This window comes from Cololabis saira, chromosome 23 (assembly GCF_033807715.1).
Source record: "Cololabis saira isolate AMF1-May2022 chromosome 23, fColSai1.1, whole genome shotgun sequence".
Taxonomy (NCBI): Eukaryota; Metazoa; Chordata; class Actinopteri; order Beloniformes; family Belonidae; genus Cololabis; species Cololabis saira.
This window is the reverse complement of record NC_084609.1, coordinates 18,238,164-18,265,221: the sequence shown is the minus strand read 5'-3', so window position 1 is coordinate 18,265,221 and position 27,058 is coordinate 18,238,164. Positions and strand designations below refer to the sequence as shown.

At 41.1% G+C, this 27,058-nt stretch overlaps 1 long non-coding RNA gene across 1 annotated transcript in view; it reads left to right on the top strand.

The window, feature by feature from the left end:
• The window catches only part of LOC133423972 (uncharacterized), a 57,067-nt gene extending 30,542 nt beyond the window's left edge, over nt 1-26,525 (top strand). The window contains exon 3 of the long non-coding RNA XR_009770841.1: nt 26,395-26,525. This is a non-coding gene — a long non-coding RNA (uncharacterized LOC133423972). The remainder of the gene's footprint in view (nt 1-26,394) is intronic.
• The last annotated feature ends 533 nt before the right edge of the window (nt 26,526-27,058 follow it).

Sequence of the window (27,058 nt, the reverse complement as noted above, 5' to 3'; positions counted from 1 at the left end):
AATATTCACCACACGATTTCTAGAGTCATGTAAGATTATTACGTCTCAAAATGTACAGCTTGGATCTGCTTAATCTGGGATACAAAGTGAAGAATGGTAGTTATAGACTCTGCGTCTATGAGACCTCCTGAATCGTAGCTACGGCACCATTAGTAAGAAAAATAATAAATAAAATGAGCAAAACAAGAAGGTGCTCATTAGCAGTAGGTTTTAATGTGTGCTAAAAATTCCCAAAAGAGAAGCAACAAAAGACCAAAATGCAGTCAGTCATGGCTACAGAGAAGAGGTAAGATGTATCAACTGATATCGTTTCATTTTAAAGTCATTCTACATCTGATTTCACTAGAACGTTCATGTGTCAGCGTCTGCCGTAAAACACAGTAAAAAGCCCCTCTAGTGGTCAGACCTGATTGGTCAGCACAGCTGAGCTATACGCCCCATGTGGTCAGAAGTGGCATTGCTACCTGGAGAGGCATTCATTGGCTAGTATAGGATGAAGTCTTTGGATTTCTCACACGGAAATTACATTTGGCAATTTTTAGTTGCAAGACCATTGAAAAGGCTGTTGAACCCCTCATAATGTGTTTGGATAATCGACAAAATTGCTCATTCTGAGAGTATGAAGCCAAGACAATTCTTATCATATTGTATCAGCGGATCAACAAAATAATTATCCAGCCTTAAACTTGTTTTGCATACTATTGTATCGTATCAAATAGTATTTCTGTGTGAGAGGGAATCTAATCTCTAATCTCTTAGTATTTATCTGAATCAATTACTTGTACATTTAAGTATTTGAGCATTTGAAATATGAGAAAGGAGTAAAATAATATATGTAAAACTATGTTAAGAAGGGAGAAAAATCCCAAAGGAAAGGCAGCACTGATAGACACAGAACTAACTGATAATAACATGAAACAGATGTAGTGCTTCCTACAGATCTGAGCTAGATATCTTAATCAAACCACAAATCAGTCTTTAAACCGTCTAACAGTGCCCAACATTTTGTAAAATAAGGGAGGTTTGTCTTCAAAAAACCCCCCAGAAAACTTCAAGTAGAATAATATTTAATATTTTAGAGCAGAACTGGACTCAGAGAAGCTGCGGGTGGTTTTATTTCTGTATTTTAGAGACTCAAGACAGATTTTCAAGTATAATGGAACAGAAACAGGCAACAGATTTAACAATTTTCAGTTGCTGGATTAATGACTGCAATTTACATGAGGAAAAAAAGAGGGGGGAAAAAAAGGAAACATGTCCTTTTAAAAAAATGGAAAAGGATGTTTCACTCTAGCCTGTGATCAAGAATGATAGAGAAGCCTAATGAAATAAAAGCAAGGAAGAGAAGATAGACTGGTGGGCAGGTCACGTCCATCTGCAATGCACTTATCAGGTGGGGATTTTCTGGAAGTGTCAGCCGGTATGAAAGCCTTCAAGGCTCTCGGGGAAAGGGGATGCTGCGGTAGTGACAGGGCTATCTGCCTCTGACAGCCCAAAGACCTAAAACCGGATGGCTGGGAGAGATAAGGCTCTGTCGACAGTGGACACACACACACACACACACACACACACACACCAACGCACACAAACGTGAGCACACAAATGCACACTAACACCACTGGCATTCACTTTGCATGAACAAATTCCCAGACCGGTCGCTCATTCATTCACTCATGTGCATCAACACACATCTGCACTCACACACTCACACACACACACACACACATGCATTGGTTCCCTGTCTGACAGCCAGCGAGGCTTCCCATTAGCTGTGGTGCAGTGTGCTGGGTGAGGAGCGCTGGGGCGAGATACATCAATTTGCTTCCTCTAATGCGCTCGCTGCCCCCACAAGACATATTGATTATTTCTTCCCCGCAAAGCGACAAATAGCAATTTCGGGGGCATAATGGAGATAGATGGTTGGTTTATAAGAAGCCCCCAAAGAAAAGTTGTAAAGGGGTGGGTGGGGGGGCCTAAGGGGCGACGGGGGAGGAGGCAGAGAATGGGGATGCTCATCCTCCTCCCACTCGTCATTGGCCCGTCTGTTTCTGTCCCTTACCTTTTAAGTTGCCACCACCTCTTCAACGTCGATGCCGCTTTCACCCGAGAACAAGCAGCTACGAGCAAACACAAAGAAAACCCAGACAAATATAGAAGCAGGGTGTGGTTCAACAAAAGAATGCCAGTTAAAGGTGGGTGTGTACGCCAGAAGGTGAGGCTTTCGGGTGCGCAGATGTTGATGCGCGCCACCAGTGAACATTCATTACCCGTCTCCTCCTAGGAGCATCGCTTCCTCATGTCTTAATGGTCGTACTGCAGAGAGCAGCTGCTGCCGCAGTGTTTGCTGTGCCTCACCCTCCGTCTGTTCAGTCAGTCCTATCCCTCTTCTTGTAATCAGTGTGACTGAACCTTGCTTTTATAATGAATATTTGCTTTTATGATGAATGAGCAGGATAATGAATTTTTTATTCCGAGTGCGCTGCAGGATGGCATGGCTTTCTCTTATGAGGACAAACAGGTGTGGTGTGTTGGACACTCAAGAGGTTCTTGCATTATCATTTTCTGCAACATTTTATCATATAAACCCCAGAACACGAGGTGCTTTTCTGTCTGTTTGGGCAACTGAAAATTTGCTGTCCAAAGAATTTGAACCAGCACAATAAATCAGCATTAGAGTTTTCCAGTTAAACTTCTGGTTGTTTTGTACTTAGGCAGGCATATCTACCTCGAGTTATCCATGTTCTTATCTGATGACTATTTTTACACATTTCTACTGCAATCCCAGATATTTCTCCTCCTCCAGGCATTTAAAAGTGTACGCTTTATTGTATAAGATTCTCACCGATTTGAGATAGTGGCAGGCTGTGGAAATCTCTAGGTAGTAAATGAGAAGGTACAGTACATGTTGTACTGATGGGAAATGTTGCTGCAGAAAACTTTTCCCCTCCAAAAACATATTGTCTGCTCTTGATTGGGTTAAAATAAAATCCATGATACTGATTGTAAACTGTGATATTTTTAGGACCATACTGCTGATCCTGGTGTGCGCCTTGTGTCATAAAAACTGGCTGCAACACACAGACTGTCAGAGAGTGTGATTTCTGGAGCTACTTGTTGTGAGAACAGATGGTTTAAGTTCAGGCCCACAGACCTTGAGGGACCCAGTGAGTAAACATTTTACTGCGGATGCTTAAATTAAAATATCCGCCTGTTTATGTCACACCAGCAAATCAGTACGTGAGGGGTGTAATGTGATGTAAGATTTTCTAATGTCAGTAAAATGATCCGATCAGTCCATCACAGGGGGGTCCAGATCTATGAGAAACTATGTAGAAGCGGCTCTGTTTGGTTTTACTGATCTTTCTCATCGCTGATAAGAAAATAGTATGTTAATGTTAATACCATGCTCATGTGCTATCATTCGGACCATTATTATTATTATTTGAATAGTTGTAGAGGCTCCTAAGATATAACAAACTCCAAAATGAAGAAACGAGATTCCAAAGAACAACTTTAATACATGAGCAAAAAGGAAACGTGTCAGATTTAGTGACATCTAGTGGAGAAGTTGTAGATTGCAACCAACTTAATATTCTTCCATTTTCCTCCATATTCAAAGTAAAGCTTATTTTATATTTTTTATCTATAATTACTGAATCACAGCTCGCTTTACTTATAAATACGGTGGTACTCGTCACTCAAATGGTTTACTTTAGGATAAGTCACAATTAAATATTTGATTGCGCCGTTTTCCATCCCATATCTGAAAGGATTTTGTCTTTTCCTAAATTTGGAAACACTCCTATCCAAAAAAACTCAAAAGTCGTGATCAAGAGCACAAAGCTTTCACTTTTGTGGAACTATCAAAATGTAAGATCCTTGTTGGGGCTGTTATTTTTGTTATCTTTGATTTCAGATCCTAAATATCGTATCAATGGCTGACAAAGAACTGCTATAAACACTATTTGTAAAGATGACCTATGACCATTGTCCTAATCTCCCAGCTGATACCCATGTATACCACCATTAATGTTCCTAGTTCAGGAAACCCTTGCGTACACATACCATCACTCACTGGTTCCCATTGATTCCAGCTACATAATTATTAGCAAACAAAGTTGATTAATGACATTTTCCTGCTCTCACTCAAACGTTTGCCATTGTGCCACTTTCTCCATCCTTTCTCTGCTGTCTGGTACACGGTGCACCAACGCTAACTTCTACAAATCCACTAGATTTGGCGAGCAGCGATTTTGATCCTGGCCACAGGAATGTTTTGCACCCTGAATGTGTGAACCGTTGTGGGGGTGGTTCGGAGGCTTTGATCTTCGATTTCTCTCAGCCAGCTGTCCTCCTCCTGTTGCCTCTGACTCACTTTATCACAGTACCCTTGAATATTTCATGCAACTTTCTTTTTCTCTTCAAACCACTGTCATTGTTTAGTCACCAAAATATCTTGCAAATCACAACTCATGCCCTTATTTAATGCTTAAATATAAATTATTCATTGTTTTCGAGGTGGTATCTGGTTTGCTTTCCTGCACTGATAATAGAGGCATGAAGTGAAGTTTTGTATATATATATTATTCCTTTTAATGTGTAGAACTAAACATAACACTGCTCTCACCCTTAAGACGTTCCTGGCTTTTGTTTGAAAGCTAAGAATGTTCATTTTAGTCCCGTTTACGGAAACATCGCTGCTCTTTAACCTTGAAACTGAGTAGCTAAAGGCATCTCAGATTCATGAATGTGAATAAAGCAAGCTTGATAGAGCATTTTGTTTTGTTTTGGGTTGTTTTTTTATTGCAATAATGGATCACATCTTTAATTTTATGCAACAAGGTGTAGTGGGCCATTAACCATAATAAATTATTTCTTGGGCTAGTTTAAAAATTCACCAAAACTTTGACCGTTCCAGAGCCTGTTATTCTCCCAATTCGACGCTCTATCAGTTTGATTTGTTAAATCAAGGTGATGTCGCCTTTGCAAAGTGTAACGGAGGCGAGCTCTCTGCTTACACGTAAGCTGACACCCTTAACGAAATGGAATTTTTAAACACCCCAGACGATCCTCAGCAGACTAATAACGCCGGCTTCCCCAGAGATGTGGCAGGACCAAATTATAGGAAGCAGGCAAGACAGACAGAAGTAACACAGAACCGCATGCAAAATGAGCTTATTATCCTTGTTACTGTCAGTGCAGCGCGGCCAAGCTGTCAGTGATCACAACAGACATGTTATATACGGCGGCGGCATTGCAGGCGCCATGCCTGATAAGGAGAATGATCTCCAGCAGTGATGAAAACAGACAGGTTAGATGGAGAGGAAAGAGGGGATGGACAGATGGAAGGAACAGAGGGGTAGAGCTGCGGTTGAGGAGAAGGTGGTGGCGCTGGTGGACGGGGAGAAGGATATTGGGTTGGAGGGGGACAGAGAGGACTAAAAGAAAACAGCTAGATGAATGGATGGATGGTTGTGAGGGAGGAAGGATGGAGGGAGAGAAGGAGAGATGGAGGGGTGGGGGCACTGGCTATTATTCTGCATCGATTTACTCCAGTCAGGGATGGCAGGACGGGTAATGAAGTGTGGGATCTAGGGGTTGCCGCATGCGTTTGTCTGTGCCTTAAAGCGTTTTGAAGATATTGTGGGCTGATGTGTCACTTGTGTGCGTGCGTGCGTGCGTGCGTGCGTGCGTGCGTGCGTGCGTGCGTGCGTGCGTGCGTGCGTGCGTGCGTGCGTGCGTGCGTGCGTGCGTGCGTGCGTGCGTGCGTGCGTGCGTGCGTGCGTGCGTGTGTGTGTGCGTGTGTGTGTGTTGGTGGGTTGGTGTTTTACACACAGATGGAAAAATCTTATCTGTTAAATTAGGCCTATGAAACCTGAAAACTGAAAGAAAAACTGACTGACACTTAATTGGCAACATTTAATTAACTGTTGGTCATGTTTGAAGCTAAATTCATCATCTGCACAACATCCTCTTCCTGCCTCTGCACACGTCTAAATACGATGGAATAGCTCTTCTTCACTCAGGGCTTACTGTAGAAAATGTAGTTATTTTGGAAAAGGATACAGAAGATTTTGTTAATTCAGAACAAGACTTTCATCATGCAAATAAGGGGGGGCAGGGGAGGGAACTGACATTATAACTACGGTAGAAAGAAGTGAACCTCTGTTTGTTTCCATTCCCTTCACTTCACCAACTTGTTCAGTTTTTTTGTTGTTTTTTTTCCTCTCTTGTGTTTCCTTTCTTTCTGGATCCCTTTTTCCTTGCTTTCCCTCCCCTCCCGGAGCTCCACATTTCTTCTCTCCAGTCTAATCCGCTGCTCAACATGCTCCTTCTTTGTTCCGCGACCCTGACAACTTGTCTCGTTCCCCGTGCTCCGAGGACAGCCCCGGTGCGCTCGGGATAATGGAATGAAATGTAGGAGTGATAAACCCCCCAAGGAAGCGAGGAGAAAACACAGGAGTGCGTCAACCAGGGTGATAACACTCTATTCTCCGGTTTCTGATGGAGGAGCGAGGATTAGGGCTTCACGGAGGAGGCTTTGCCGATTTGCAGCCCCTTTCTGCAGGCTGGAATGTTTACCCTGTATCATGGGTGTCACAGGGCCCCGAGGAAATATTCTCACATCTGTCTCACACAAAGGTCTTCATTAGTTCTGAGCTTTGCTTCACGTTTTGCAATCATGGACAGGTAATTTAAAGTCACCTTATCCAAAGTTTACAGCATCCGTGGATATTATAATTTCTGGAGAAATTGCATTTTACTCAAAGATGTAGTTTGTTTCATCCGAAGAGTTAAACAGCTGCACCGTAGCCAAAGTTAGAATCACTGTAATCAATAAATATCAGACTCTGACTGGAATTAGCTTCACTAATGCTGGTGCTGTAACATTTATAGCCTGGTGACATTTTTATTTTGTCTTTTATTGCTCTATAAGACGAACAAAACCAGCAGTAAACTGATCCAAATAATTATGATTAAGCCGATAATCATGCATGCTTGCTCAGCTGTTATGCAAAAAGTGGCAAATGCACAGATGCCTTGCTCAATTCCTGCTCCAGCATCAACAGACAGCTAGAAAACAGGGAATCAACTGAGTCAAAGGAAAAGGAAAATAATTACTGCATAAAATCTGTTGCAAAACACATCTTCTAAGATCCTTAAGCCCTAAGGCAAACTCCCGAAACTCCGAGCAGCTCAAGAAACACCTACATATTTTCTTCTCAGTATTTCCCAGCATGATGGAGATGCAACATCAATGCACCTATTGTAGTGAAGTGCACCAATAGTAAAAGAAAATCGGCCCACACTGTAATGTAACAGGCCAAAAACCTTTTCCATGAGACTAAATTGTAAAACTGAGTTTGCATGTAGTTTGCACTCATAACGTGGTTTCTGCTTAAAACAAATTATAGTGAGTTTCATTCAGTGCAAACACAGTCATCATACTGGAGTGTCAACTAAAACAACTCAACTGAGACACCCCCAAAAAGAGGTGGTCATAACCTTAATCATCTGGTGTGATACTTGCGGTGAGAAAGCATTCAAAGACAAGAATCGCACTATATCATAATCACATTAAATACCAGTAGCTGATTAGTCCATCAAGGTTCAGTATGATTAATGTACAGACCCCCCTGAGGGTTTTGACAAGCTGTCAGGGCATGAAAGTATTCCTGTCCAACCACTGATGCTGAATTACTAGGCGAGAGTGATAAATAGTTAGAATATAAAAGCTTTCCACGACTGCAAACAATTGACGTAGCATTGCTGCACCGTAGAACAAGCAGAACATTGTATTCCACACCACAGGATGTTGTTCCTGTAATTATACTTTTCTGCTCCTGTGGGAGATACATCGAACTAATAAGTGGTGCGGATGTTCTCCTGTGGTTTGTTTTGATTTCCCAATTTACAATAGCAACTTTCATACCTTAGATCTGTCGATAGCAATCACTCACCTGCTCATTACTTGGGCGGGGACAGTTTGTGATGAGAAGTGCTATTTAAACACTCAAAGCCCAGATCCAGATTGAGGAGACGTCTGTTTCATACTTGCACCACTTAGAAACAACTGAAAACTCTGACAGCTGTAGCCAGTACCGTATTTTGAATGGGCGTGTCCATTATTAGTCACGAAACAAGGTAAGACTGGTTATTTTCTGCAAAACAGTTACCAGAGTTCAAGTCTCTCGGTTAAGTTGCAGAGATGAGACTTGGCCATTTTTTCCAGCAAACGTCCTATCTTTCTGCTATTACGCTGCCATCCACCTACTCTTGACCCCAATCTCCCACATATCCACCCAGGCGGGGGAGGTGGACGCGGTCTAACCCGCCATATAACACTTAGACATAACTGACAATGGAACATCCTCTAATCTCACCTTGACCAGACAGAAAAGGAGGGGAAAAGCGAGGTGGAAGCCTCATAAGAAAACCTCCCACCCTAAAAATAGAAAAGGTGGCAATTAAATGCCAATCTCATCATCCCTCTGGTAAACGAGCCCTGCAGATTCCGCCCTCATATCCCCCCAAGGCTTTCTTTTTTTTCTTCCACCACTTCCTCATCATTGCTGGCTATCAGCTTAATTACGCCCCCACCATCCCCCGATAAGAGAGTGATAGCTTTATCACCACGGCTCATTTCCAAATCCATGAAATTAATAAAGTCTACCTCCCGTCTCAGTTCTGGGGCCAAACTTATATTAGCTGTCACATGCGAGGACTCAGTGAAGCAGTACTTTGCTTGTTCACACCGCCGGCAAGCAACAGCTACAGGAAATCATCCTCTACATGAGGTTAAAGACAGCAAGGGGAAGGAGTTTTTGTGCTATAAGCAAACGATCTCTGAACTAAAATTTTTCACTCTAATGAGGGTTATGTCAGTGTGTTAGTTTTATGATTCATGTGGCTTCATTTATTGTTTGCACAGTCGTCTTTCTGTCCATTTACTTTGGTAATTTTTTCCTTAATTGCCATCTTGGGAGAGATGCTTAATCGTACATTTTTGTTTCAGACTCCAGAAACCTTGTTATTGAATGGATTTGTAGAGATACAACAAACCGACAGCCTGTATTACTTCCAGTTCATTATAACGGATAGTTTCTCTATATGTAGATCATCAATAAACCTGTAATCAAATAAACTTGAGCTTCAGCTGCTTTCCATTCGTATCCACCTCCGGTATGAGTTCTCCAGCGCTCCGCGCTGGTCGCTGTAATCAGTGGGGAGACAGCTGGCTTCGCCACACTGTTCCACCTGCCCGCTCCCCTGAGTAAAGGGCTGTGCTTCTTCGACCAAATCCACTCTCTTCAAGGCAGACAACGGAGTGACTGGCAGGGGTCTCACACATCGATTTCAGGGAGAAGAGAAGGTTGGGCGGACCCGTCACCGCAGCAGCGTCGCTGGCAGCTGAAACCAGACTGGCTCCCACTAGGTTTGGGGCCTGTCATTTATTTCTAAACGACGGCAGATGGTGGGTTTGGCACTTGCGCCATCGTCTCAGTCTCCCAAGGTGCACTTCTGTGATGAATGTGGCGAATGGGAGCGCTGCAGAGAAGGCTGAGGCACATCTGCGCGAGCCGATAACACGGAGGAAAACCATGGCTGGGCTTTCTAGCCTTTGACTGGCTTTCAAACATTACTCATTCCCGGACCGACCTCTGGAGGACTCGCTGCCTTCTGGGTTTATTTGCTTCTCACTTTCATAGCTTTGCTCTTAACCCCTCCTATCAGCAGGGCTCCTTTCTGTTTACGATACCGGTGCACTTTCAAGTTTGACATTGTTACCTGACTAGAAAATGTGTACGACCGATCCTTAATAACTGCAGAGCAATATTAACACAGACTTTAATGTACTATTGCTTTACCTACACAGTGAGTTGATATAGAAATGTATTTCCTCAAAAAAATAAAGATTCTATCATAGCATAACAACCATAATAATACAATGTCAAGTAGGAAAGACATCAGTCTTAGATTTAGAAGAGCAACTGTTGCTACTCATCACTGTGGCAACGGTTATATTGTCATTTCTAGACAAGAAAGATTGTGGAGAAAGATTATTCATAAGTGGAAAACATTAAAGACGTTGGCCGTTCTTCCCCTAAATGCACATCCCAGGCAGTTTAGCACAAATGAAAAATAAAATGAATACAAAATAAAAAAAATTCAGATGGGACATGTCTCAGTTTGTGACAGTACCATCAGAAGTGTGGAAGGGATGGCAGAAAAAAGCATGGCAGCGTGTCTTATGTTTGCCAAGTGACATTTGAGCGAAACACAAGGCTTCTGACAGCTGACACCAAAGTGGAGATGTTTGGCCTGAAATGTACAGTGCCATATTTGGTGAAAACCAAACGGCGTCACGGTAACCAGTCACACCAACAGTCAAACACAGAGGTGGAGGGGACAACATGTGTTGTTTCAGGTAAAGGACCAGGGCACCTTGTAGTCATTCAGTAAACCATGACTTCTGTATACCATAATATACTCAAGTCAAAAGTGACAAACACAAAGAGAATACTTTAAGTTACTGCTATCAAATCATGTGGTGAACTTAGATTTGCATAAACAGCTTTTGCATCTTGGCCTAGTTTTGTTAAACCAATAATGATACAGTTTAAAATAAAAAACAGCTGGTCAAGATTAAAATTATGTTACTATTACATTTTACAAAATATATTGAGAGGTTATTTTAGGGTCTTTGTGCAATGATTTATGTTTTTTTTTTTAACCAATAAAGCTGAATAAAAAGCCAAGATTTATTTTATCCACCCCTTAGGCAGGTCTAGTAAAAGTTAAAACAATAGTGATGTCATTCAAAATAACCCTTATGAAGTGAAAGCTTCATGCCGTGGGGATTATTAAAAAAAGGACAATCAATGACAAAGCTTCAAATATGTTTAAGAAACCCTTAGAAATCATACAGCTCTAGTAAAAATATTGTTTTAGTTCCACATTTCAGCTTCTTGCAGCTAAATTTCATCATTTCTCCAATTCTGCCTGGGCTTTAGCCATGATTAAACTAGAACTTATGGCTGAGCTGTTGTGTTGTATTGCGTTAGATTTTGAAGGTGATTTTAACAAAGTGGTTGGTGAGTGAATCATAGTGGGAAAGAAAACCTTTCAGACTGCAGACTACCATACAGTAGATACATATATTAACTTAATGTGCTTTCAGTGAAAAGGTGAAAAGTTACCCATTTTCAAGGGAACAACACGGTACATGATGAAGGTTTGCGTCAGTTGTTGATTTAAATGATCTGTCTCTAAATATATAGTGGCTGATACCAAAAAATGTATTGCAAAAGAGAGAAAACTATTATAATGTAAGTGAATGAATGGATTTGTTGTTGAAATCTGTAGCAGGGGCTGTCGTTGGCTTTGTTGGTGTGTAAAAGACAGAACTCGCAGTGGACCGAGATCTGCTTTATGGATGAGTGAAACTGTTAAAATATTCAATATTGACCAATATAGTTATCATTCGCATTTGTCACCTGTGTTTCTTGGTTTTATTTCATTTTTGGTTCTTTTTGCTCTCTGTGATATAAGTATTTGTATAAGTATTTTAAGCAGTTGGTTCCCCTCAGCTCAAACTTATCTTCAATCAATCAGCATTCAAACTACGCCTAACGTCTTGTCATGGAGCTACGTGTAATTACACACCACTCACATGACACTGCAGCATTGTTTGATGGTGTGTGTGTCTTTGACTTGCTTTCGCCACGCCAACAAACAACCAATCAGGTTCCTTCCCTCTCGGTTCACTCTTCGACTGGAATCTAATCCTCCTGACTGTTTACATCACGCATTGCGAGTGATCAGGTTCAACCTGGGTGTCCTTGCTGCCGTTCATTAATCCACGTGGATGCAACGTTTATATGCATAGTACTGTTCTCAAAAAACAAAATGTTGCCTGGCTTTACTGCTGTCATAAATGATTATGTGGAGCCCTGGTGCAAATTTTCTGCAGATTAGAAGAACGTGCCAGAGACAGAGGTGACTACTGTTTGTTGCTTTTTGTTTAATTATCCGTGCACAGACTGTTGTTGTCATAACATCAGCCATCCACATGTCACAACAAAACTAAAGTGATTTTTGTTTGTGCTGAGTTCATCGCGTCTGCTACTTAGACGGATGTAGTTGTTTGACACTGCAAATGATGCAAAACATCATCTTTAAAATCCTCTTTAAGGGACCAGACCTTTATACAGACTGGGAATCATCTGTGAATCTGATTCAAATCGCATTTGAAACCACTTCCATACGTGATTTGAACCAGATTTGGAGAAATCGCGTCAAAAATGGTTTTTAACTCTTCACTCTTTAAACAAATCTACTTAGATAAAATCTGAACTATGCAAATCTGGGCTGGTAGTCTGAACATAGCTGACATCTCTCAGTCTGGTGGGATAATACTGATGCAGATGAATACCTAAAGGTAAGTGCTGAGTTCTTACATTAATTCATTTCCCTTCAGGAATTAATAAAGTTTTGAATGGTGTTCTGTTCCCACAATTGTGTTTAAATACTTCCAGTATGTTAACAAAGTTGAACAGACAGCCAAACTCGATTTTCATGAGCCAGGAAAGCGAGCGCCTTGCTCCTTTTATTAGCAATAATCTTCAGCATGACAGGTGAAAATTACGAGTGAAACTGTAATAAACAGAAAACAAAAGACAAATATTTCTTAGCAATCATAGCAAAATTACTCTATGGATTTAACAAGGTTGGCCAATAACTGCTAACATCACTTAGCGACACAATATATGCTGGTCATATATTAAGATGCATATTAAGATGCATTAACATTATCAATCTTCACCAAAATGAATTATTTTAACATCAAACTTCACATAAACCAATCAAAACTGTACATAAGTAATACATGTTCAAACTTACAGCCATTGCTTTCGAGGGTTTCAAAAAGGATGAAGACAGCAAAAACTTTCACCATGTGCTTCTCTGCTTATTTTCCTGATGGAGTCTACTTAGAAAATGGTGCTTCTTTATCCCATAACGCATTGCTACACACAGATACTGTTTCAACATAAAAGCTTACCATTCTTGCATGTCAAAATAAAAGCATATCATCAGGTTTCTACAAATTAAACACAAAGAATGGATATTACACTTCTTACATAAAATTAAAGCATGAACTTAAACTGAGGGCAAAACAAATGGAATTGAACTGAATAAGTGTGAAACGTGACACTTGTTCCTGCATGGTATTGCAATATGTCGCAAACATAGATATTGTACATTTGAGAGTTTACTCATACATCTGTTTGGAGGTTTGAGCTTTTTTTGATCACAGAAATGTTGCTTATTGTGTGGCTGCATTCTGGCTAGCTCTTAGCTTTGCTCGCTTATCACAAATCTCTTCTAACTTTTTTAAACTGAAGACGTTCCAGGGTCATTTGTTGGTTATTGCTAGACGCGTTTCCTGTCTCCGTTACCGGGAATGGCCCTGCAAAAAATGGCCTTCAGGAACCTTTATGGGGCAAAAAACGTCCCTTAGTAGGAGAGGTACTCCCGTTGGCCGACAGGAATCCCTCGGTGGTGGTTCAGGTTGCATTCAGCACAGTCACGTGAACATAAATCACGTGAATGCAACTCATTTAGACCTATTGGAGAAGAAACGTATTACTGCGAGTATATTTCATGAAGATGGAGATAGACGGAGGGATGAGTCCTCATTGGAGTAGAGGTCTGGTGGAAGGTTTTCTTTTCATTTCAACCATTACCACCATGGTGTATGTTAAAAAAGCAAACAAAAACGCATGTAGAATTCCTTGTGTTTCTTCTTCTCTTTCTTCTTTTTGTTCCTTGCATTACCGCCACCTGGTGGTCAGCTGTGTTATTTGTTCAGTCAGCGGTTCTTGTGTGGCGCTACAGCGTAACGGAGACACGCCGGCTGAGGGGGCTGAGGAGGCTGAGGAGGCGGTTGGCCCTGTTAGAGGTTCCAGTCTGGTGGGTTTACCCTGAAACCCCGCGAATAAAAAACTGTTGCCTCACAGCAACAAGGTTCCTGGTTCAAAGCCCGTGACAGGGATTTCTGCGTGTGGTTTGCATTGTTCTCCCTGTGCTTCCTCTCACCGTCCAAAACCGTATATGTCAGGTTAATTAGTTATTTTAATTGCTCATAGGTTTGAGAGGGTGTGGGTGTTTGTCTGTATGTTTCCTTGTGGTGGACCGGTGATCCGTCCAGGTGCCTTTCACCTACAGAGGGCTGAGATAGGCTCCAGTTAGATGCTTGTGATCCTGAAAAGGAATAAACTGGTATGTAATGGACGCATGGATAGATAATGGATGGAAAATGTTCTGACCACCTTCTACTGCAGTGGAAATTCATAATATCCAACAAGCCCATTAAACGAAAAAGAAAGAAAGACCTGGATGGGTTGGGAAGGTTTGATTAACTAGTGTAAAAAGACCTATCAGCTACAAAGTTGTTATCAGTGACTTTAAGAATGGCTGATTTATTAGGGCCCGAGCACCTTCAGTGCGAAGGCCCTATTGTATCTGTAGGAATTTTTCTTTCTTTCTTTCTTCTGACGAAAGGAGGGCCTTTTTGCCCCCCTAAACGTGCCCAAAAAGTCACCAAATTTTGCATGCAAGTCAGGCCTGGCGAAAAATTTGATATTTAATGGTTTACATTAATGGGCGTGGCAAAATGGCTCAACAGCGCCCCCCGGAAAACTTTGTGCCTCAAGCCCCACAATACGGTTTGACGTACATGCACGAAAATCGCTATACACCTGTATCAGTACACAACTTAAAGAAAAGTCTCTTGGCGACATGGCCGAAACCGAACAGGAAGTCAGCCATTTTGAATTAATCGTGTCACTTTGGCGCAATTTATGCCATTCCTTCGGCAGTTAATACGGCCCGAACCGTAACGTGCACCCAGGTGTGTTATACATCAAAACGTGCGTCTCCATCCTGCGACAACACGCATTACTTTTCTCTTTCAAAAGCGTTACCGTGGCGACGCTAGACGCCAAAAAGCGCGCCCACCCTTCATCTGGTTGGTTCAGACAGAAAAAACTTTGCGCCTCAAGCCCCATAATACGGTTTGACGTACATGAACGAAAATCGGTACACACCTGTATCATGTCGCAACTTAAAGAAAAGTCTCTTGGCGCCATGGCCGAAACCGATCAGGAAGTCGGCCATTTTGAACATTCTGAATTAATCGCGTAATTTTGGAGCAATATGAGCCATTCCTTCAAGAATTAATACGGCCCGAACCGTAACGTGCACCCAGGTGTGTTATACATCAAAATGTGCGTCTCCATCCTGCGACTACGCGCATTACTTTTCTCTTTCAAAAGTGTTACCGTGGCAACACTAGATGCCAAAAAGCGCGCCCCCCTTCATCTGATTGGTCCATATTTGATAGTTCCCCAAAAGTCACCAAATTTTGCATGCAAGGCAGGCCTGGCGATAAATTAGATATTTCATGGTTTGTATTAATGGATGTGACAAAATGGCTCAACAGCGCCCCCCGGAAAACTTTGTGCCTCAAGCCCCACAATACGGTTTGACGTACATGCACGAAAATCGGTACACACCTGTATCATGTCGCAACTTAAAGAAAAGTCTCTTGGCGCCATGGCCAAAACCGAACAGGAAGTCGGCCATTTTGAATTAATTGTGTAATTTTGGTGCAATTTATGCCATTCTTTCGGCAATTAATACGGCCCGAACCGTAACGTGCACCCAGGTGTGTTATACATCAAAATGTGCGTCTTCATCTTGCGACTACGCGCATTACTTTTCTCTTTCAAAAGTGTTACTGTGGCGACGCTAGACGCCAAAAAGCGTGCCCCCCTTCATGTGATTGGTCCATATTTGATAGTTCTCCAAAAGTCACCAAATTTTGCATGCAAGCCAGGCCTGGCGATAAATTTGATATTTCATGGTTTGCATTAATGGGCGTGGCCTAATGGCTCAACAGCGCCCACTAGAATACTTTTCTCTGCCATAACTTTTGAAAGGTTTGACATAAAGAGTCGTGGGTGGTGTCATGGGACTCGGTATTGAGTCCTTGACCATAATTGGTGAAAATTAGCCCCGCCCCTTCTTCTGATTGGTTGTCCCGATTTTCTGCTATAACTTTTGAATGGTTTGACATAGAGAGTCGTGGGTGGTATCATCAGATTCTGTATGGAGTCCTTGACCTTCATTGGCCTGAATTAGCCCCGCCCCTTCTTCTGATTGGCTGTCCCTTTTTTCTGCTATATCTTTTGAATGGTTTGACATAGGAAGTCGTGGGTGGTGTCATTTCTGATATGCTTATGGGGGGCGGTGGCCGTGAGTGCGAGGGCCCGTTCATCGCTGCTTGCAGCTTTAATTATGTTTGAGTCTATAACAATACCTTTAAAAAAAAAATTTTTTTTTTAACTATGTAGACATTATATAATATCTATTTTATCTATTAATTAATTCATTTTTGTTACAAGTAGGCTATTTAATTTTAAATAATTTTCTTAAAAAACATCTCTTTACATATTTATATATATGTTTATCTTCACCTTAATTTATCTATTTACAAGATTTCTTCAAACTTTCACTGACTCTGGGTGTCACTGGAGTAGTTTATAGGCACACGCAGCCTCTGCCCACGTGCGGATCCAAAGACACATTAAAGTGAGCAATCACTGCCTAACAACACCCTTGCAAAGGTCACGTCAGCTTCATCATCTTAATCACGGAGAGCCATCACTGTCCATGATTTAAGATTGCAGTAAAGGCATCATGACGCACCCGACCACATCCCTCCCTGTGTTACGTATCCACAGCAACAGAGGCATTGTCGAGACCCACAACGATGCATCTTTGAGATTCTCTGCGCGTCGCTGCAGGGCGACAAGTCAGGCGTAAAGAGTCGATTTAGCTGCGGCACTGGGGAGGCTCACACATTAGCACGAAGGAAATGGGAGCCAGCAAATACTTAGTGGGTGATTGGCTCCACAATAACAGAATGCCCCCTTTGGCAGCTCGTCAAGCAGTGCTATACGGATGCCATTACAAACAGGGGGCCATTAGAAAGCACCGAGGCTTTGTGAGGCATGTTACATCTTTACGCCCTTAACCGCCGCAGGCTGTTAAGATGGTGTATGATGAGCGGTGTACCGCTCACCCTGCGTGTTTGTCTTTAACAGATAAATGGAAAGTCAAACATGGAATGTTTTCACACAACAGACACAAATTCCATCATAAAATCAGTTACATCAGTCCCTTTGCGAAATGCAGCAATTAAATGGAAACATGGTACACAGTGTTTTCCCCGCGACTCAGGGGATCAGTCCTAGATTGGAATCATAAACAAAACCTTCCCGTCTGCTGTGATAAAATCACATCAAACTTCTGTTTCTATGTCATATATAGGAACCAAAATTGTTGTTGTTATATGACAATTTAAAACCATTTGATGACTGCTACTCTAAGCATACAACTTCACACTTTTAAACAGATAAACACATCCTGAATGCATCCCTAAAGAGTGTAGAAACTGAGTAAGAACTTCTTCACTTGTGGAAGATGTTCTCTGAGTTTTATGCCTCATAAAGGGTTGAGGAACAGTAAATTCTGTATAAGTAGCTTCATTTGGATGGAAACTCCATTAATATGCCGTCAAAGCTGACCTAACCAGGTGTAGTGGGGGACTTTTTATCACCATGGGGTGTGCTGATATCTGTCTGAGATGACTGTATTGGAGTCCATGTTAATACTACTGAATGTTGTCATGTTAAAACTCACATTTAGAACCTTTGCTCATAATTCAGGCCACAGATTTTTACAAGTAGTCCAAAGAAACATGTTTATCCATCAGCACACCGCTATTTCATATGGTTATAATTTTACTCATCAGCTCTGCTGCTTGTACACAACTATAATAATAGTGTTTTTTTCTTAATAACTAAGGTAATTAGCAGTTGGTATTCACATGTAACACAACAGCAGATAAAGTAACTAATTAAACAATTGGCAGGCTGCAACAGTGGGAGTGTATGCACTGAATACCTGAGATATTTTTGCAAACAGAATAAATGTAAAAATCCTGGCAGAGTGATAAGAAATGAGGAATAGTAAAACATGTGTTTTATTTTGTTTTTGTTTCCAGCTGCTCAACTCAGATTGGTTTTACGCTTCACTGAATGACCAAAATGAGGACAGCAAAATGTTTTTTGCAGCCTCAGTTTGTATCTGCATTAATGCGATATCCCATATGCTGAGCACAGATCTCGTAGAAACAAAAACCCTTGATGATTTTGCCTTCTTTTTCTTTTTTTTGCCTCTAACATTTTGCTGATCTGTTCACAATCAAGTTATCTATACAAATAATTAAAATTCATATTAGAAAAGATGTAATTAAATGATCTTTTCCCAAGAGGCCATTGGCCAGAGAAAGGAGGAGGGAAAAAAAGCAATCTCCATGCTAATATGATGATCTTTCATAAACAAAGGTGACATAATGAAAACAAATGGCTGTAGGGGTGACAACTCAGCCTCTGCATTCATATCAGAGCGCTACAAAAACTCATTTCTGAGTAAGAAAAAACTAAACTTGATTAGACTATTTGGGTAGTTTTAAGAATTATAGTCAAGAATAATTTTCTTACACCAAAGGCAAATATATTTGTGCTCAAAATAGGACAATTTTGACTAGATTTATGGAACATTATGCTTATTTCTAGCAGGGCTGCTTTTACAGCGTATCTGCTTCTGCTTCTGGAAATGTCCAGCTGAAACTCCAGCAAACCCAGGGCTACAAATCCTCCCAATGCACACCGAAAATGCCGTCATGGTAGTGCATTTGCATGGAGTCGTACCACCAAATAGCGTGTGTCATGTAAAATTAGCCGCCTGCGCTCCCCGGGCCGTCTGTGCATACTGCAATCGTCTCCTCTGCCACCCATGAGATGATGCACGAATGCCCCAGGAGGGTTTTTTTTTAAGATTTTACTTTATTTATTTATTTACTTATTTAATTTTTTTCACTTTGACAGCCCCGCGGGCACCCTCGCTGACTGGCATCTCATTAAGAGAGCAGAGCGCCGTCGCTTGTGTGTGTTCGCCGCCAGACAGGCCACGCCACAGGCTGCATGCTAATTGCGGAGGCGTAGCAAGCTTGAGACGACCTTGTGTGGCAAAAGAGGAAGGAGGCAGAGAGTTTCTTTCCTTTTTTTTTTTCCTTGGGTGTCTGGTGGGCAGGGGGCTCTCCTCTCATCCTGACCTTGGGCAGCCGACTTAGCCAAGTCTGACCACTAACTGGAATTAGATCATGAAATGAAAAAAAATAATAATGCAGCAATGTCTTATCGCACACTCACATGATGTAATGAGGGCTGCATCTCAGTGAGTGACATGATTCCGACATTAATTTGGTGCTTATCATAACTTTAGTACAATATCAAAGCATTCACTTGTACTTCTGCTTGACAACTCATTAGCTTCAAAACTTCCAGTCAAAGTCACATTAGAAACAGGCAGCAATTTAGCACAACCTGGCACTTATATGTATACTTTTACCTGTTATGTCATTAATTCAGAAAATGTCAGAGATATTGTACTCTCTCTGTTTAGGTCATCTTCACAAAGGGCATGTAATTTCCCTTGAACATGAGAAGTGGTTTTATCAACCTTAGATATCGATGCACGTGATACACGAAGCAATTTTTCCATCTAGTATAAGTGGACTTCTCATGATTTGTGTTTTTCAAACGCTGAGCGCTGTCTGGCTTTGTCCGTAATTTCATCATAACCTCTCCAGTCAAGTAACGCAACCTTTTGTCAGCGCAATCAATCACAGCACTCACATATGGCAGGTTTTCTCAGGCAGCAATACTCCAGACTCCTCAGATTAAATTCCAATCAATGATGTAGCACTACGAGCGGAGGAAAAATGACATCAGAAGAGAACAGCGGGAGGAAAGTCTGTGTGCGGTGGCATTCACAAGTTGTACATTTCTGTAATTGTGAACAGTAAAACTCCAGAAGTTCAAAGATGAAAGATGATCGCTGGAAAAGCAGATGGGAATTTCAGATTTTTAAAAATATGGATCAATCATGCTTTAGATTGTGTTTGAGGTGACTTATGCTTCTACATTGAACCAATCACGTTGGTAGCTGAGGTTCCTACATCGCAACATTCTCCGTAACCTGATGTGCACCCCAAGAAATGCGACAATGCGTCACAACAAATGTGAGCGGTCCACTTGGTAGCACCTTATTTCCTTCTGATTATTTCCCCACGTCGTCGTTTTTCAAGGCATACAGAATGATAGGTTTCTACGTCGTCAGTAAAAATGACTGTTGCTCGACATTTATCAGGTCCAGCTCTCATTATTTGCTAATTTTGCTACGACTGAGCAACATGAATAAAGAAATCGCAAGTACGCTAAACACTACAAGCTATAGCCCTGCAGAAAATAACCCACACCGCCACCTAGTACTTGGTGGTTTAGTTACGGAGAAACACAAACCAGTACAAACTCTACAGTATTTCACTGCTAAAGGTCACAGATAGTATTCACAGTCACTCACTGTGGGAAGAAAAAAGCCTTGTTGCCGTCGAGGACTTGAATTTTGGTTGAATGTAATTTATCCAGCATATGAAGAGAGCGACGTGTGCGGTGTTTTGTGTGTGAGGGAGATCCAACTGTTTTAGAGCCATTATTAGTTCCTTCCTGCCACTCATTGATAAAGAGGTGCTGCCATCAGCCAAACCAGCCATCTCCTTCAGCCCTCATTATAACGTCGTCATATTAAAAAATCATTTCAGGCCTTTGCTGATGATCATTTTATTGCCTTCATGAAAATGTTCTCACTATGGAGTCAAGGGGAGAGAACAAAACCTTCAGTGAGAAAAATAACAGGAGGAGCATGGCAGAGTAGATAAGAGCCATTTGTTGAGTGCTCGAGATACCGTTTGGATTTTTACACCTTTAGTAATTTCTTCACTTACCAAATATACTACACCTTAATGCAAACAAAGCTGGTAAAAAAAACATACTATTTTGGAGTGACTTTTCACAGTAAACCAGAGAGAAAATATCACTTAAGTACGGATGCCTTTCTAGTTTGAAAGAGTTTTAAGTGTTGGACTGAACAGCTTACTCACGTCTGCATATTTGAAACCCCCAGATGAATATGACATTTGTAATACTGAAGCTTTACTTCAAACAAGGTAACTTCCAGAAAACGGCTCCATCGAGCGTGACGTCAATCATGTCACCTTACACACAATAGATCCAATACTGCCACCATGTCACGAAAATCACTAAAAGATTTTAACAGTTTGTCCAAAACTATGCTCGACTGTACCAACCGACCCGTGGCATTATATCCATACATTGTCAAGGTAGTTACAGAATACTGAAATGGATCAGTTGTGAATCATCCTGCATATATATGATGACAAGATGATGCCTACGTTTAAAAATTCGTCCCATAGAGACACATGGCAATAAACCCGCCGCAGCAGCAGAATAAAACCCTCTGATCAAAGTCAATTACCACAGCCGCCACATCCATTCTCTCCACTAACCATATGCTAAGGTTACCAAGGTGACAAGTCCGGAGGATATTTTACATGCACCTCATGTCACCTAATTTTAAAAAGCAAATACAGGTTGTGATAAGAGCTTGCACGAACGACCTCCGCTGTCACTTCTTGGTGGAGAACAGCATCATTTATGAACGTCAGCTACTCAGGGCCATTTTCTGATCGGAGCGACAAAAAAAAAAAAGAAATAAAAAGAGCCAGATTTATTTAATCTCTTATCCAGCTTTATTGCACGCTCACATATCATTTCATTCTTGCTTCAATACTTGATTCTTTCGCTACGAGAAGATATCTTACAAAGTCGTAGACTGAAATATCTGATGGTGTTAACAACACCTTTCAGCTCCCCAGCTCAGTCCGACGATGCAGGGAGTCTGGAGCTAATCTTCCGCTCGCTTACAAAATGCTTTCACAAGCACATTTTATTGTAGAGACATGTGAAATGGAAAAAGCAATCCTGTGATACCCCTGCAGAGGGAAAACGCCAGCAGTTGGGACTGAGAACTATTAGCTGGAGTATAAAGGTCACTAACAAGAGAATTTCACATGAACACTTTTTAACAATAGCCTAATGAAAGTCTTGGTCTCTTAATGACTTTGGGACCTGTAGTTGCTATGTGTTGTGCGTAAAGCTCAGTGAAGCTTGCTTTCAGTCGCAAGTTCTCAAATAGAAGTCCTTGTGACTGAAACTTTGAAAATGCAGTGAAGGTCTGGCTTTAGATGGACTCAGTTTCACAGCTTTTCATCTTCATAAATCTTTTACTTGCGCTAGCACCTCTGATCCCATCGTTTCAAGTCATATCCTCAGCTCTTTTATTTCCACTTTGCATCTTTGTTTCTGGGAAAATGAAAAGCCAAGCAGCAGTCGGAATGCATACTGTATCCTAAAGAGCTTCACAGGAACAAGATGAGTTGGCGCGCAGGCAGCTCTGCTGCACATCAGTCCAAGATTCAGATTTAATACTGTCACATATATCTTGCACTGAGGAGTTCTGGCGAAATGATTTACATTTATCTTATCAAAAGATATTTGGCACCTTTTCCTGTGCTGCAGCATTGCGTGATCTCTGTCAGTGCCCGATAAACAAATATATTTTCCACATAAAGCAAAAAAATACCCTTTTTCCCAGAGCTATGTGTTTTGTTTATTAGATGTTTTAATTGCAAATACAAACTAGAGTTCACCGCCATTTATTAATGCAGGAAACCATGAATTATGAGGGGAAATTAAACTAAATTCATTCTCAGAGAAACGGCAGACGAAACACACTGAGAACACACAAACACACAGTTCATTAGTGTCCCAGCAGAATATACTGTACACATAAGTACTTGATTGGCCTCAAGGGATTTCATGTCTGTGCTTTAATTTCACATGGCAAGTAAGCATATCCAGTTACAAGCCATTACAAGAAGTTAATGCCAGGCGGTTTGTTGGGAAAATGCATGCTCGCTTTAGTCGGGTTTAATTGCGATAAAACGATTTCTACAGTTTAGGTCATGTCCACAGTTTGTCTCGCAAAATTGACTCCCTCAGAAATATTCACTTGAAAATATCCTACTCTGCTTTCGTGTAAGGGCTGACTCAGGATCTTCGGATGGCTCAGGCTGGAGCCCGTCGGGCAGAGTTGTTTGTGGCTCCAGTTTTTGGTTCAAATATAAACAGAGGATGCCAAAGCAACAATAACACATTACTCATGTCATAATCTGCCAAGTTCGTGGCAGACACAAAGTTTTGGTGTGTGAGCTGATAAAAATTATGTAGTTTTGTGTGAGAAATACAAGTAAATCCCTCTTCTGAATTATTGGTGGTCTTGAATTATAAATTCAGCATTTATAAAATCTCAAGGAGGTCCTCGCTCCATCTTGCCCCTTCTTCTGGATCAAAGTATTACAAGACATGCCAGACCATCCCACCCATTGGCACAGTCAGCAGATCAATATGTCCCCGTGTGGTCAGAGCTGGTACTGCTACATAGAGTATCTTTAAAATATAAGTGAATATACACCATTTCCTTTTTTCCTTATCTTAATTTCTGTCATGGCAACCAAAGTCCTTCATATAAATAAATAATAAGGTAACAATTACTGGCTCATATCCAGGGGTGTGATTATCCATTGATCTACATAGATACATCAGTTCAATGATGAATGATCCAGTAGCATCGATGCAAAATAAAAGCATCAATGCATGTAATCTTTATCAATACATGTTAAATATTTCATTTTTGTCAAAGGAACAGATGTGTTTGACTTTTATTTCGCTGACCAAAAATAAAAATGATATGACTGGAAGTGATTTTTTTCCTTTTTTTGAAATTATCATATTATATCGTTTCACTAGCTCCTTTATTGGGGCAGACTTTATGATATTGACTCATCATCCAGTTTATCAATGGGCCATTGTATCGTGATGAAACGTGTGATTCCTACTCTTCATATCATGTTTGAGACGCTTTCTGGGTCTCAGAGTTTGAGGTCGGTCTTGAACTGGTTTGGAGTGAAGTAACCTGGCTGTGTGTCATGAGGCATTACATTTTATTATAAATGCGGCTGTTATAACTTAAAACAGTACCTTGAGTAAGGAGATACTTACCTTAGGAATATGCAAAAGAAAACGGGGCACATGTTCAAATTTGTTGTTTTGAAAAAAATAAATATTTCCAATTCTATAATATCCATCATCCTTTTCTAATGAGCAGTTTGAAAATGTTAATACAAGAGTGGGATTTGTGTTAATTTCAAAACAGAAATTCTAAATTAGATGGAAAAACATAGCTTTAGGAAAGAAGAAGTTGTCTGTAGACACTATTGGATAGGTGTCCAACCAGTCCGGATAATGAAACGTGAGTCCTCTGTAAGACCCGCCCCCCTACCCGGTTGTGATTGATTTGGTCCATTTTGTACCAGTGGAAATGACTCTGAATGGGAGGTGTACTTGACCAATTTCACAGGAGAGAATAGTTGTGGCTGTCCAGACTACTAAATGTACCCCTCTTGAATTAGATGTGACTGAAACCAGATTCATAGTTGGAAAATTGTCTCTAACACCATCAAAAGATGGGTCATTTCTGGCTACAGGTAAAGCATGTTTTCGGGTTTCATATGCACTGATAAAATAAGCGATAGGAGGGAGGAGGGATGCTTATTTGTGATATCCTCATTTCATATTCTCGCCAGTTGGGCATGCCTCAGTTTTGAGGTGTAATATAGGCCTGCCAAATCAGCGGTAGCTCCATTACTCATCCCCCTCTGTGCTGTCTCCTGGCTTGTGCTCCGGCGCTAATGCAGATTACAGGGATATATGAGGGCTATTTTGTTCGCTGCAGGGTGGAAACGATCGCAGGCAACCCCATCCCTCTCTGATGCACGACTCTACATCTGTTCCCCCCCCACGAAAGCGTATCTGGATATCCATCAGAGCCAAGCCCTTATCTAATCTGAGGCTGCTACATCTATTGCACATCAATTATAGATGTGTGTAAAGAAATGGGTCACTCTATCAAGCCATGCTCTCCATCGTCGGAGACATTGTTTAGCTAAGTGATTAGTGGCTTAACTTTAGATACACTTGGTGCATTTTTGTAAGAGTTAAATGGTCCATTTATGATCCATGGGTATAGCTGCATGAAGGCCTCAAATGAAGGGGAATAATGAGCAACTAATAATGGTTTTGGGATCACGATAATGCAGCTCAAACTTTGTTTAAACATACAGGAAAAAGTTTTGAAAAATGTGGAGGACATTTATCGTAAATATCCCCACTTTTTGTGCTCTTTTAGACCTTTAAGATGCCTTTATTTGTGACATCTGTGCAGGTAGAAAACCACGAAGCTGTGAAGTGCATGCATCATGATCAATACACCGATTTTCCTCCCCTTTTGCTCTAAGGCAACCCGAGGTGACGAATGAGCCAAGCTGCATTCTTTGTAAAATTACTTGAAACTTAAATTCATTTCCACCTTGCTCCCTGACAGAGAACACGGACGTATTATTCAAATTTCTGTCTGTTCAGTGAGCAGGACACGTCCACAACCTGCACGTTTAATCTCTATGCAAGTCTCTCCTCATATGTTGGGTAAATAGACCATTCATCATATTATTGGGCTTTTACAGCTTGACTGTTTGAGTGATCCGTCTCTCAAACAGCCCCTCTCGCCGGCAACCCAATCAATCATTTTTCAATGAAGATGTCAACGCTCATTGTGCCGAGTGTTATCCCAAACAATTTCTGGAGCCTTTTAGATGATAAATTAAATTCAAAGCTTTTTTTTTTCTTTTAGGTGGTCATTAGGATGGTCAATCTTCTCCCAGAATGGAACTAATTCTTAGATAAATTTAGAACTTTCCTCATATACCTCGAGGTTTTAATGCCCTATTATCAACAATCCTTAACTCAGCGAAGGTGGTAGCAGGTGCTGAAATATCTGCTCGCTATTAACTTTTCATTAGGCACAGTAAACTGCACAAGTCATCAACAAGTAGTTGCTACTCAACATAATTGGTTTGTGGTTAATGTCTGTTTCAAAGCTGTAAGTGTCAGAGTGCTGGTAAAATCACAGCGTGAGCTCCGTAACACTTCAGACATTCTCTGCAGAAGCACTTTTTAAAGACCGACAGCTTTTGGAGACTGGCAGATGAAACTGTGTACTCCGTTCTTCCAGGGTGTGCGTTGCCATTCAAGCTACCTACTGTATAATGATCCTTAATTCAATAATGAAGCAGGAAGATTGTCTCATTAAAGAACCTGCTGCAGTGCCAGCATAAGGAGTTCTCACGTTTCCCCTTTCTTCTCTTCTGTTTTTTTTTTCTGGCAGGATCCGTCAGGAGTTGATGGAGAGACCTGCAACAGCCGGTGCTGCAGCAATGACGTCCATGTTCACCAAACACAAAGTACAAACAAAAGACACAGGGAACAACTGACCAGACCAAACCACGCTCCATCACACTTTATTCAGTTCATTAAACCAACTATAACTTCAATTAATTCAGTTTCTCTTGTCAGGGATAAAACTTTGATTTGTTTAAATCTTGTTTTTCATATCGAGTACTGTCAAATAATTAACTAAACCATCTTCATAACACTTTAAAATAACATTGCAGGCATTTTCACAAGTAAGCAGGTAAGGAAAAAGAACAAATGAAGAAGTAAGTGCAAGTTACAACCTGATCATATTTGATTAAGTAAAAAAAAAAAAAAAGAAAGAAATGCCTTATAAATGACAAATTTCCACAAAGTACTTCTAAATGATTCAAATTCCAGACGATCATTACCAAACCACTGTACAACTTGGTTCTGCTTAATCTTGGGTATCACGTCACGATAATGAGACCCCCAGGACTGCAGGCTACGGTGGATGAAGGATAGCCTCATCAGCATACGCTGATGGTAAACAATCAGCAAAAACAAGAAAATGAGGAGCACTTTAGTTGCGGCTTTTATGTATGAAAAAGACACTTGAAAAGGAAGTAGCAACGGAG